A 14,382-nucleotide genomic window follows, 5' to 3' on the forward strand; every position below is an offset into this window, starting at 1 on the left:
TTATAAAAACTTCCTCGAACTGGTTTTCATAGTCTATTCGAAAGAATAGTGAGCAGTTACTAAAAATCAATTAAGAAGAAGGTCCCAATAAGTGCAAATCAATTAGCATCAAGTGTAACGGTTTCGTCAAAATGATGCATATAATTTTGTAGTTACATTGGGATGATTGTCGTGCAATAACATACTACTGCAAATTTGGTGTAAAATAATTTTCATAAAGCATTCATGAAGAAAAAGAAGAAAAAGGAAAATGACTTCTGACTTGATAATAAGATACATTTTCAATAATTGGATAGTTTGGTTGGCCTACTGAGGATACCGATGCTTCTCATGTGGAGCCTTCCCTAACATGGAAGAAAGCCTCGCAGTGGCGTAACTTGGGGCCAGGGTGGCGCGGTACGGTCACTGGAATTTCGCGATTCGTCTTTCTTGCGCCATGTGAGATAGTGATCATAGCCTGAGCTGAGCATACATGCAAGTTCTGTTAACTTAGAAAATAAGTCCTACACCAAAGGCGTAGCGACGGGGGAGGGCAGAAGGGACGCGCCGAATTAACCAATTCAGCGTCGATTCTGCGCCCCCTCCAGCGATGAAAGTCAAAATTATTTGAAAGATCAATTTAAGACCGATATTCAACTTCATTATGACCAAAATTAGTGCGTGATTGGTCTTATTTGTGCAATTTTTTGCGCGCTCCGCTCCAAGAATTGGGGAGGGGTGCCATTATGTATCCTTAGCCGTGGGTGCCACAGCCCCTAGCCACACCACTACACGTCGAAATATGCACATCCCTGGTCAGGGGCACCCGATCTACTTTCGCCCCCGGCACCCTGGCCCAAAGTTACGCCACTTATCATACAAAATTCCAAAATGGTTCATACGAGTAACTTACAATAATGCTACGATTGACTAATCCATGCTCCGTGATCTGATTCTCGATCTCATTAACTGAAAATACAGTGGGTTCGTGTTTCATTAAGAGATAGTCCCTTCTGGTCTCCGACCACGCCTCCGAAATAATGTCATACATGTTACTCATGTTTTACGCCTACTTTGAGCTGCAACAGACGCGTTATGCGAAAGCATATCTCTCCATTGGTTAAACTAACAATATAATTATTAAGGACGCAAAACAGTTTGCGGGGCTATAAAAAGTAGTGGTTGCAAGCGATTCTTGTACAATAGGGCTGTGACAGAGGCTGCCAGAAACCTTGAAAAGACTTTTAGACAACTTTGGAAACATCAACTGGTAAGTTAGTACACTCTTATTTCAAAAGTTAAGATTGCGCTGTTTACGATAAATAGTTTACGACTTTAAGCAATATCTGTTTAAATCCACACATTTTCTTTTAAACAATTTGGTTTAACCGGTTAAAACAAGGGCTAAACAGAAAAGATTAAGATCCGTTAACTTTTCGCAAGTTAAAGCATCGCGTGTCGCGTAATTTAACCAATTATTGTTTAAAATGACATAAAGCAATGGCGAACACACATGTGTGTGGATCGTGTTGCTAACGCTTCCTGAAACTTCATTCAAAAAGGTAGGTTTTGAGTCATTCAAGCTTGAACCAAAGTCGAGATTCGTTATGCATGGGCTTCTCTGGGACATTAAAGATGGATATTTATGGGTTCATTAGCTAGATAACTAGATTAGTTTGTCAACATTGGAATTGACATTTCAGCGCCCGTATATACGTACCGTACGCACTGGCAGTACTGTACTACAATACGTCTATCAGTGCATAATGTGTGTACATGTCGAGATAGCGATGTTCAGTATACACCCGATGGGGCACACCGACATCGCCTGGTTAATAATTACTTGGCACAGCAGAGACACTAAAATGAATACCCGGGATCGATGCACGTGAATGTGCTATGCACGATTTGATATTCAGACGTATCTTTGGATACCGGGGTAGAAAATGATGAATATCTCCCGTACTTTTTTTGTATTCTAAAGAAGCAATTTTTTGTTTGCTTGCACTTGAACATATGTGTTGAAAGGATATGATAGCCGTTAGCTTGCGTATTGAGAAAGAAGCGTGCGTATTGAGCTCAAAACTGACAAAAAATCTGATTTTATATGTGCCGAACTATAGCGCAGCGTAGGCCACTCGTGGAGGCAGTCTAAAAGCTGTTGACCTGAATCTCGCAGTTGACCATGCTCTGATGACTTGAAATCTATCACAAATTATGTTTCAGCATAAAAGAAAACAGAAAGAAAGAAAGAAAGAAAGAAAGAAAGAAAGAAAGAAAGAAAGAAAGAAAGAAAGAAAGAAAGAAAGAAAGAAAGAAAGAAAGAATGAAAGAAAGAAAGAAAGAAAGAAAGAAAGAAAAGCTGCATTTTGCAGAAAACCCCATTGAAATTGAACAACCAAAGATATGAGCAATTAAAGTGTTTCCAAAACAAAGGGAAATGTTTACTTCAATATCAATATTTCCGAGTTTTATTTATATTTATTGACTTATTTTTTAAATTTTTTTTTTACAAATTCGGCTAAAATACATCAAAAAGCAAAGTAAAATTACACAATACATGTATGTAAAATTACACAATACATTTTTTTTTTATCGAATTACATATTAGAGCCAAGCTTGACGTACGTTACTTTCTATTTTTGTCATAGTATTCGAAGTTTACCTATTTACAATGAATCGTCAACTCATCGTCGTTTTTGTAGTGTTAGTCGTCGCGGTGTCGGTATCATATGCTACCAGTAAATCCACCCGCTGCAAAAAGAGATGCTCGGAATGCGTTCCACTGGAAGCCCGGGGGTATGCCGCCTATTCGTCATCATCATCATATTATCCTGCCGAGCGCGATGTGTGGTTAGGCAAAGCTGAGTGCCTTGATTACTGTGCGAATTATCTCGATAATCTTCCGGATACTATTCCACAATGTAATGAGCTAAATGATTATCTCCAAGACTTCAAGTATTGAACATCAGTGTGCAACTAGGGTTTCATGGTGGCGCTTTCAAATGATCTTGTTTTGTAAAGGTACTTTCATAATAGACAACATAGTTACCATTCCATTACATCCTGCAACTTTTAATGATTTGAATACTGCAGAGTATTTTAAATATTATTTGTAAAATTGGGGACAGATCAATTCAATTCAACATGTATGTCACAATTTGGACCTTTATTTGACTAAACTGATGCGTGAGCAATAAGCGAGATCGCCATTATAAAATCCTAAAGCATTGTGGGACGGGTTTGGCAGTTTTATAGGCACGTTGCATTTTGACCTTTCGGGGAGATTGCTTTAAAATATATTCATTCATTTTGTTTATGGGTCCTGAATAAGATTGGTACAGACTTAAACATCAGAAAGTCCATCATTGAGAGGAAATTGCACTACTTTGGCCACATTGTAAAAAGGATGGTAGAGTTGAGAAGCAGATTCTTCAGGGAGCCGTGGAAGGCCATCGTGGAAGGGGACGTCCATCGTCGTTTTTTGTTTTTGATAGAAGTAGATGGCGTACTCTTGTGAAGACCACAGCAGCTCAATCCTGCAAATCTGACCCAGAGAGAGAGTGAGAGTTTACATTAAAAAAATTATAAATAATCAATTTGTGGGATAACCATGTTTTATTATCGGATTTTATTTATTCTAGTAGCAATTAAAAAAAAGAATTTTTACGCACAAAAAACATTTTCCCAATAGGTCAGAGTTCAACGTGTACCAAAACTGCACAAACTGTCCCACATTTAATTTGGAATTTTAATGCCGATTTGGCTTATTCCTTGAAGCGGGAGGTGGGCTAAAATTAATTTTGCGGGGTTGTTTGCGTGGACGTTGGAAAATTAATCATCTCTATACAAAAGTAAATTTTACGACCCATCAATATACCGTCTTTTCACAGGCAGCACCTATAGTTTTGTCGCTTTTGAGGCGAAATTTCCCCAAATGTAATTTCATTTGAAAGAATTAATTCGGTCTGCTGACACCCACTTAAAATTTTGCATAATTGCTACATAATTTTCAGAAGTGAAAATGCCTTCAAACTATTTTATACATCGTCGGAACCACCGTCACCGATTTTACTCATAAAATGTGTACTTTATTGGCGAATAAACAATACTGATTTTAAAAGATATGATTACTTCATATAGATAAGAAAGAAAAACTTTAAAAAAGAAAGCTGCCCGCAAAAAGTAAGCGTGCTTTTACGTAAACAGTTTATGGTTTACCGAATAAATAAAATTGTCTATTTCACTTTGCTGATCTTCAGAAAGACGACCTAATCAGAATTCTATAGTTTTACATTGTACTCTTTGTGCTGTCACCGCTATTTGGTCATATAGAAAAGTGTGTCATTATTAACTAAGTTAGATCATTTGAGGGCGCTATTTATTTTAAGCCTAATTGCATATTTACAGGTGGTAAAGACAAGTACCCTACTCATTTGCTAAAGGAAACATCATATTAATGAGATAAAGAACACGGACAAGTGGCTAAGTCATGATAAAAATTAAAAACAATAATACAATTAATGTTTTTAAAATGATTAGCGCCCTCAATTTCAATAAAATTAGATTAATAATTTGTGAATAGGCCTAAATGTATAGATAAATCCGTAGATTAATACGTCAATGGAGAAAAATTAGCAGCATTAATAACACAAATATATCAGTTTAACATGAATTTGAAAACTATTTATCATTAACCAAGACTCAATTTGATATTTGATTTTCATATCTATACTAATAAAATAATGAGCTCTGTCTGTCTATCCGGCTATGCGTTTCGCTGCGCTTCGACGCATTGTTCCGATATTTCGGATATAGATAGGTATCGGGCATTCCACGTTTATGGGGTGGTTTGAAAGGTCATCGGAGGTCAAGGTCAAAGGTCAAATTTTAAACTTTGTCCGATCGGGCCCAAATTTGGTGGGTGGAATCCTTGATACAAGGGGAATATAATGCGCGAAATAAAATCGAGGTCAAGCGAGGTCAAAGGTCATTATGGAGGGGTCAAATTTCAAACTTTGTCCGATCGGGCTCAAACTTGGTGGGTGGAATCCTTGATACGAGGGGATTACATGCCCGAAATAAAATCAAGGTCACAGGTCATTACGGAGGGGTCAAATTTCAAACTTTGTCCGATCGGGCTCAAATTTGGTGGGTGGAATCCTTGATACGAGGGGAATATATGCCCAAAATAAAATGGAGGTCAAGCGAGGTCAAAGGTCATTACGGAGGGGTCAAATTTCAAACTTTGTCCGATCGGGCTCAAATTTGGTGGGTGGAATCCTTGATACGAGGGGAATATATGCCCGAAATAAAATCGAGGTCAAAGGTCATTACGGAGGGGTCAAATTTCAAACTTTGTCCGATCGGGCTCAAACTTGGTGGGTGGAATCCTTGATACGAGGGGAATACATGCCTGAAATAAAATTGAGGTCAAAGGTCATCACAGAGGGTTCAAATTTCAAACTTTGTCCAATCGGGCTCAAACTTGGTGGGTGTAATCCTTGATATGAGGGGAACACGTAAAACTTAAAATCGAGGTCATCCGAGGTCAAATGTCATCCAGGAGCTACATTTTAAACTTCATCTGAATTGGCTTAAACTTGGTGAAAGTAATTCTCCATATCACAGGAGCACTATCACGGCTACAGGTGCTCTTACAGCTACAGGTACACTAGTTAAATAATGTTACAACCAAACAGTGGTGTTTACCTCATCATCCATGAACAGATATAAAGCCAAAGATAAATACAGTTGAAACCCAAGCACCCCATAATGGGTGACAAAGTTATGACTGTAATCTCCCACACAGGGGGTGTAGCTTTCAAATGGAGTTACCCATTCAGATAACCCCATTTGAAAATCACACTCCCTGTTTGGGATTCAAAATCATACTACATATCTGGGTTGGTTTGAAAATCACACTCCCTATATGGAAAATTATGGTCATGTCTTCCATTAGGTGTATGAATTTCAACTGGAATAGCCCTATGTCCCTTGAATAATAGAATAAACTAGACTTAGCTGTGGTCTAAGACCACAAACACAGCCGTGTTGTGACCCCTTAATCACCTTTGACCTCAAAATATATGAAAAGCCCATAGACATTGGCTAATGTCAATCCACGTGTCCACGTGGCATCACTTTGCTATACTTTTTGTGGCAGAAGGGGCATTTTGAAGGTATATCGTTTTATACCGGAAGTGACCCCTTACTGACCTTTGACCCCAAATGTGTGTACACCATATAGACACTGTGTTATAACAATGCATGTGTGCAAGTGGCGTCACTGTCCTACGTAATTTGTTGAAGAAGAAGCATTTTAAAGGTATTTCGTTTTATACCGGAAGTGACCCCTTAATGACCTTTGACCCCAAATAAAATAATACCACATATAAACTCGGTAACCACAATTCATGTGTGAACATACCGTTACTGTCCTATGTTTTTCTTAGCAAATACAAAATTTTGAAGGTTTTTCGTTTTATACCGGAAGTGACACCTTAATGACCTTTGACCCCAAATCTGTGTATACCCCATAGACACTGGGTAATAACAATGCATGTGTGCAAGTGGCGTCACTGTCCTACAGAATCTGTGGAAGAAGATGCATTTTAAAGGTATTTCGTTTTATACCGGAAGTGACCCCTTAGTGAGATTTGACCCCAAATAAAAAAATACCGCATATACATTGGGTGACTGCAGATCATATGTGAACATACCGTTACTGTGCTATGTTTTACTTAGCTAATAAACATTTTTGAAGGTTTTTCGTTTTATACCGGAAGTGACCCCTTAATGACCTTTGACCACAAATCTGTGTACACCACATAGACACTGGGTAATAACAATGCATGTGTGCAAGTGGGGTTGCTGTCGTACGTAAGTGGTAGGAGATGCATTTTTAGTTGAAATCACGTTTTTGATCCCTGTGACCCCTGCGTGACCTTTGACCCGCGAGTTTCATGTGACATGTAGGGGCATGGTCAATGATCATTGTGACCAAGTTAGGTCAAAATCGATGTTAGCATGTGAGTGCTAGAGCAAATGTAATGGTTGACAGAAGAAGAAGAAAGAACCTGTAAGAAAAAAGACTAACGTCACGGCTGTGTAAATACAACAGTTCGCTGAGCCTTGGATTCAATAAACACCGCAGCCAAATGTATTCGATCTTTGGATCGACCGTCGATGCTGCTTCGATGCTTATTATTAGTAAAATTGTATTGGACAATGCATTGCATAGAAAAGATTATAAATGTTATAGCAATTAACTATCATATTGCAACCTAAATAATATTTCATAAATAATAAGGATCAACCAAGCATCGATGGATGGTCGATCAAAAGATTGAACCAATTTGGATCCAATGTCTAATATGACCAATGGGCATGCTGTGAAACTTTCATCAATGTAGCAGTTACTTACAAAGGTTTTGGTGCGCCTTTAAGGAAGAGGAGTATTGGAACCAATAGACAATACAGTGGATGCTCTGCCAACCCTTGGCTGGTTGGTACACATTTCTTTTGTTTCTCAATATTGAAGCTAAAATGTTCAAATATGAAAACAAATTCTCCTTTAAGCTGAAATTGTCAATTGTAAAATACATTTGGTCCAAATCACACACAGAGACACCCCCCCTTAGATCGTACCCCTGGGCCGGGACCTACCTGGCCCTGTGTTTAAATCCGACTTTTCGGTGTATGTGTATAGTAGAGTCCAAAAACAGCCGTCACTCAAAGCAAGTGACGAAGCTTGTATCGCAGCGCCAGTTGATTCATAGTTGTGTGCCCTTAAGGTGCACTGAGCCTGGATGGGCTCTCTCTCTCTGTCTCTGCACTCGTGGAAGCTACATGTGCCTGGTTGTGATTATCACATTAGATTAATCCCTAATCCTTTTATTGGCGTGGTGGCAGCTTGGATTCGAAACCAGTCATCTCTGAAGTCTCTCAGCTGACCTTCCTGACGAAATTGGTGGTCATCTTGAACCCTAATTGTGTGATCTTTCACAAGACTGTGAGCGACCAGTAAGCTTAAAACAGTAAGCTTAAGCCTGCAAGGCTGCATATTAGCTTTTATTCTGGTTCACATACACGAGTGTAAAAACAATCAGCAATGGCCACAACACATCGTGCGCCGAAGCAATGGCCTCTAACAAAGAACGAAACAATAAACTCATTTGAAAGCTGGAAACATAACCTCCAGTATACACTGTCATTAGACCCAAGCTTTTCTCCCTACTTGGTTGAAGGAGCGGTATGGGGCAAAAAGTCAAAAACTTCCCTCTTCGAGGTCTCACTAACGACGGTGAGGACATACAGGAAGCCCAAAGGAAAACAGCAGTCCAGAAAAATGCTGCATTGAGCTTATGCTTGGACAAATAGCCAACTATTGTCCAATTATCTCACGAAATACAATACTCAAAAACTGCACCAGCCTGAAAAAAGATATGGCAAGCCATCCGTCTCCATTTTGGCTTCCAAACAACAGGTGGCCACTTCCTAGAGTTCAACAATATTACCCTTGGCCCTGATGAACGGCCAGAGGACTTGTACCAGCGTCTAGTAGCATTCACCGAAGACAACCTCATGCGTGAAGGAGGCGGCATCAGTCACCATGACCAAGTCATCGATGAAGATGAGGAGATTACGCCTACACTCGAAAACTTTGTAGTGTTAACGTGGTTGCGTCTTATAAACCCTGATCTGCCCCGATTAGTAAAGCAGCGGTACGGTACAGAGCCAAGATCCCGCACCTTGGCTTCTATCAAAGCCGAAATTTCTCAAGCTCTGGATTCGCTCCTGGATGAGCTGAGCTCAAACGATGCTGCTCGCAGCATGCGCACTAGTAGTCAGCGTAGACCGATGCCTAAATTGAAAGCTAAGAAATCATTTGGTAAATCCTGCCATCTCTGTGTGAGCAAGCTGGTCGGCATGACCATGCGCATTTCTTAAGCGAGTGCTCGTACCTCCCTGAAAAGGACAGAAAATACCTGGCCCGCGCTCGTCAGCTTAACATCCTTGATGATTGTGACAGCGACTCAGATTTAGCATGCGCCTTTGTTGACCAATCTGACCTTAGTGCGCAGCCCAATGTTCAGTAACAGCGCTGCGAATTCATGTTGATCAGTCTCCTTATGTAGATGCATTCCACAAGCACCATGCGGTCCGCATCACCATTGACAGTGGATCCACTGGTAATCTCATTCGCGAAAACACTGTCCAACGATTAGGATGCCCCATTCATCAGAGTTCGCAGTCTGCCCGTCAAGCTGATGGGTCATCCCTCTTAAGGTAGTTGGGGAAACAACCCTCACCTTTACTCGTGACAGACACTCCTTTGTCTTTAAAGGTCTAGTTGTTAGAGACCTTGACGAAGAAATCCTTGCAGGTATTCCCTTCATGAAATGCAATGATGTCGCAATTCGCCCTGCTAAGAACCAAATCATCTTGACAGATGGTACAATTATCACTTATGGCGCCAACAAGAGCCCCAAATCCCAGCACACTGTTCGTCGTGCCCATATACTTCGTGGACCTTCTCAAAACACTACCATATGGCCAGGCTCATACGTTGAGGTAAATCTCCCTGCAGACATCGTTGAATCAGATGCTACTTTTGCCATTGAGCCCCGTGTTGATACCCCGCTCGGTAGGTTCCTACCGCCCAAACAAGCCTGGCCCAAGCCTGATGTAATCACAAGTATTGCAGGCAGGGTTCGCATTCCCAACAATACTGGTGTGCCACTTGTCATCAGAAAGCATGAACATCTTGGCCAGATACACACTGTTTTTTCACCATCACTAACTTCTAAGCCATCACACACTGCTGCAGCAGCATCAGTCAATGTCCCAAAGCCCAGTTCACCGGTTAACTACTCAGCTGCTGTTGCCCTTGACCCAGATGGTATACTTGGCACTTGTGAGCAATCCAACTTCCGCAGTCTTCTCGATGAGTACGATGAGGTTTTTGACCCTAGTTTCCCAGGTTACAATGGTGCTGTCGGCCCTTTCAAATCGGTGGTTAATATGGGACCGGTCCAACCCCCCCAACGCAAAGGTCGTCTCCCATTGTATGCACAGGATAAACTCCAAGAGTTGCAATCAAAGTTTGATCAGCTTGAAAAAGCAGGCGTCTTTGCTAGACCTGAAGATTTCGGTGTGTGTGTCGAATACCTTAACCCGTCCTTTCTTGTCAAGAAGCCTAATGGAGGCTTTCGTCTGGTTACTGCATTTGCTGATGTCGGTAGATATAGCAAGCCACAACCCTCTCTAATGCCCAATGTGGACTCAACATTGCGTTCAATTGCCAAATGGAAGTATTTGATTGCCACTGACTTGACTAGTGCTTTCTACCAAATCCCTTTATCCCATGAGTCCATGAAATACTGTGGTGTTGCAACTCCCTTTCGTGGGGTGCGTGTGTATACACGGTGTGCCATGGGTATGCCAGGTTCTGAAACAGCCCTTGAGGAACTGATGTGTCGTGTCCTTGGTGACCTCTTAGAGAAAGGTGTCGTAGCAAAACTCGCTGATGACTTGTACTGTGGTGGTAATACTGTGGATGAACTTGTTGAGAATTGGCGTCAAGTTTTGCAAGCTTTGTCTAAGTCTGGGTTACGTCTTTCTGCTTCCAAAACAGTCATTTGCCCCCAAAAGACAGTAATTCTGGGTTGGATTTGGTCAAATGGAACCCTTTGTGCTAGCCCCATAGCATCGCCACACTTTCCAGCTGCTCGCCTCCAAGCAAAGTTGGTGGCATGCGGTCCTTCATCGGTGCATACAAGGTTCTGGCCCGTGTCATTCAGAATTGTGCCAGTCTGGTAGCCCCATTAGATGATGCTATTGCAGGGCACCAATCAACTGAAGAGCTTACATGGTCTGATAGTCTGCATACTGCTTTTCACAAGGCTCAAGCAGCACTGTCTTCCGCTAGGGCAGTCACACTTCCCCATCCCAATGATCAGCTTTGGATCATTACTGATGGATCCGTGAAGAAACATAGCATTGGGTCGACATTGTATATTTCCCGCAATGACAAACTCTTCCTCGCCGGGTTCTTCAGTGCTAAATTGCGTGATCGACAGCCAACATGGTTACCCTGCGAAATTGAGGCGCTGTCTATTTCTGCCTCCACCAAGCACTTCAGTCCCTATGTTATTCAGTCCAAACACAAGACATGTATCCTCACTGACAGCAAACCTTGTGTTCAGGCATATGAAAAGCTCTGCCGGGGTGAGTTTTCAGCCAGTCCTCGCGTGTCCACATTCCTCTCCACTGTCAGTCGTTTCCAAGCATCTGTTCGTCATCTTGCAGGATCAGCTAACACCCCCCTCAGACTTTGCTAGTCGTAATGCCCCTGACTGCACTGAGCCCACTTGTCAAATATGCTCCTTTATCAAACGTGAAGAGGAAGCAACTGTCCTTCGTGTTTCCGCACATGACATTTTGTCCGGGAAAGCTAAGCTCCCCTTTGCCAGCAAAGCAGCCTGGCATGCTATTCAGCAGGAATGCCCGGATCTGCGACGAACACATGCTCATCTAGTTCAGGGCACTCGCCCTTCAAAGAAAGCTACTTCTGTCAAAGATGTGAAGCGCTATTTGCAGGTTGCATCTATCGCTAGAGATGGCCTACTTGTTGTTCGTCGTGATCAACCATTGTCCCCAACTCGCGATTGTATTGTTGTTCCCAGACAGGTCTTAAATGGTCTTCTCACTGCCCTGCACATCCAACTTGACCATCCCTCCAAACATCAGCTCAGTTTGGTGACCCAGCGTTACTTTTATGCTCTTGATATGGACAAGGCTATTGATCAAGTGACATCAACTTGTCACCAGTGTGCTTCTCTGTCCAATGCCCCTAAGACATTGATCGAGCAGTCCTCAAGTGACCCTCCCGATGCAGTTGGCATTTCTTTTGCAGCTGATATCCTGAAGCGTAGCCGCCAGCTAGTCCTTGTGCTGCGTGAAACCTCAACGTCCTACACAGCTTCTTGCATTGTCGAGAATGAACAACATGGCACGTTGCGTGATGCTCTGATTCAATTGTGCATTGAACTTCGTCCACTTGATGGCCCCCTGCAGTCATTCGTACTGACCCAGCACCAGGGTTTGTTCGACTCGCCAATGACAAACTTCTCACACGTTACCATCTATCGGTTGAGATCGGTCGTATTAAAAATAATAACAAGAATCCTGTTGCTGAGAAAGCCATTCGTGAGCTTGAAGATGAGTTGCTCAGACAAGATTCTACAGGTGGTCCGGCTACAGCATTATCACTTGCCATTGCTACTGCAGCCCTTAATACTCGCATCAGATCCCGAGGTCTTTCAGCCCGTGAGATGTGGTTTCAGCGAGACCAGTTTACCAATGAGCAGGTTCCTTTCACTGATTGTCAAATGATTCAGGCCCAGCATGCCTTGCGAAAAGCCAACCACCCACACAGTGCTCATTCAAAGGCCCCATTAGCCTCTGCCTCCCCAGCAGCAGAGTTGGAGGTTGGTGATCTTGTCTACCTCTACTCAGATCGCAAGAAATCTCATGCTAGAGATCGCTACTTAGTCACTACTATCGAAGGCCCATGGTGCAACATCCGCAAATTTGTGGGTTCTCAGCTTCGGAATACTTCTTATCGTATAAAGAAATCTGAGTGCTTTAAGGTCCAGTATTATCCTGACCTGGATTCTCGTCCCTTTCCCAAGTCGTCTCCACCCACCGAGGATTCCGAGTTTGTTGAAGTGGTCCCTGAATGTACTCCTCCAGAGCCTCCTTTCATACCTGGCGAGTTGTCCACACCTGCTACTTGTGACCCCCTGCCCAGGAATGCTAATCACTCGCACCCCAGTTCTGAGTCAGATCCTCGCGATCCCTTGCGCGATAGCGGTCATAGCTCCAGCAATACCTCCGGTTTGGTTGCACAGTCTAATCCATGTACCGGTAACAGCAGTGAGGTTAGTGAAAGTATCCCCCAAGCTAGTATGGTTGGCCCTGAGATCATGCCACCATTGCTCACACAAAGGCGTTCCGCGCGCCCTCACAAACTTCCTGAGCACCTGAAAGACTATGTGTTAAACTAAATGGACAGGTCACTGTGTACTATGACATTAATCCATCATCGGTGTCCTCCTATATGGTCACTTCATTGAACTTTGAACTGATTTACGTATGTCATTTGGAATTCTAAAAGAAAACTCTGGAACTGACGTTTACTTCTTTGAACTTTGAACCATTTTACATTCATGTTGAATGTCAGTTTGTCATTGCAGACAAAAAGACTCTTGAACTGTTGATGTTATTGACTGTTGGCACATTGCCTATTTTGAGTGTTCTAAACCAACAGTGTCTTCATTCACATAAGCTGTTAGATTGGTTTCTGCAAGTCAGTTGTTAGTAGTAGTTGTTTAGTAGTGTTATCCTCACTTCCTTGTGAGGAAAGTGATCCTTTTTTTTTTCTTTAAAAGACAAAAAGAGAGAAAGAGGTAGTTACGCCAGTTGATTCATAGTTGTGTGCCCTTAAGGTGCACTGAGCCTGGATGGGCTCTCTCTCTGTCTCTGCACTCGTGGAAGCTACATGTGCCTGGTTGTGATTATCACATTAGATTAATCCCTAATCCTTTTATTGGCGCAGGTTGACCTCAACATTATCTCTATTTTAGGTAGATTCCCTTTGTAAGCAATAGGTACCTAGAATTTAGCTATTTTAATCCCAAAATGTGAAAATTATGGGGAAGATGTTCATATATCAATATCAATTCGGTTTTCAAGGAACTGATTGTTGGAAACTTGTGCATAAAGTATTAGTAACCTGTTTCTCTCCTTCGTGACCAACGGACTAATTAAGATTTGGTACCCACTATCTTAGCCACTTTTGTTTTTGGCTATATACCCCTCTTCAAGGAGTATTTAATTATATTCGTACTTGCTCATGTATCATTCGATGCGAATTGTGTTACACAATTGTATGGGGTTCTTTAAGCGCCTAAAATGACCTATAATGAGGCTATAGCCCCCTTTCCAGCCTTCTTTAATCTTCACCCCCCCCCCGCCCCCACCCCCGACCCTGAACTTTACATGTAAAATGTAAAGGTTCATTAAAAACAACTCCATTCAAGTTTCATAATCCATCTTCTAAGTAGGCTACAGTAATCTCCTATATGACGAGGAATCATATTTAATTAATAGTCATTTCTGAAGGCGCTAAGCGCTAAACAACAAAACATCCAAGAGTTTACAGTTACGAAAGACAATTAATGATAAAAGTGAAACTGTTCGACGTCCAAATTGGTGATTGTGACTAAATAGACGCACTCATTCACTGCTCATTGGACAGGTTGTCTCCTTACAGCGGCAGCGGTTTATAGTGAGATGAGCATTGTGAACTTGAACCATGTGTAACATCATTTGCAG

At 42.0% G+C, this 14,382-nt stretch overlaps 1 long non-coding RNA gene across 1 annotated transcript; it reads left to right on the plus strand.

The window, feature by feature from the left end:
• The first annotated feature begins 965 nt into the window (after nt 1-965).
• On the plus strand, nt 966-4,260 carry LOC140146152 (uncharacterized). Its single transcript, XR_011858196.1, has 2 exons — nt 966-1,249; nt 2,631-4,260. It is a non-coding gene; the product is annotated as an uncharacterized lncRNA (long non-coding RNA).
• Nucleotides 4,261-14,382: the final 10,122 nt, after the last annotated feature.

This window comes from Amphiura filiformis, chromosome 2, assembly GCF_039555335.1.
Source record: "Amphiura filiformis chromosome 2, Afil_fr2py, whole genome shotgun sequence".
NCBI lineage: Eukaryota > Metazoa > Echinodermata > Ophiuroidea > Amphilepidida > Amphiuridae > Amphiura > Amphiura filiformis.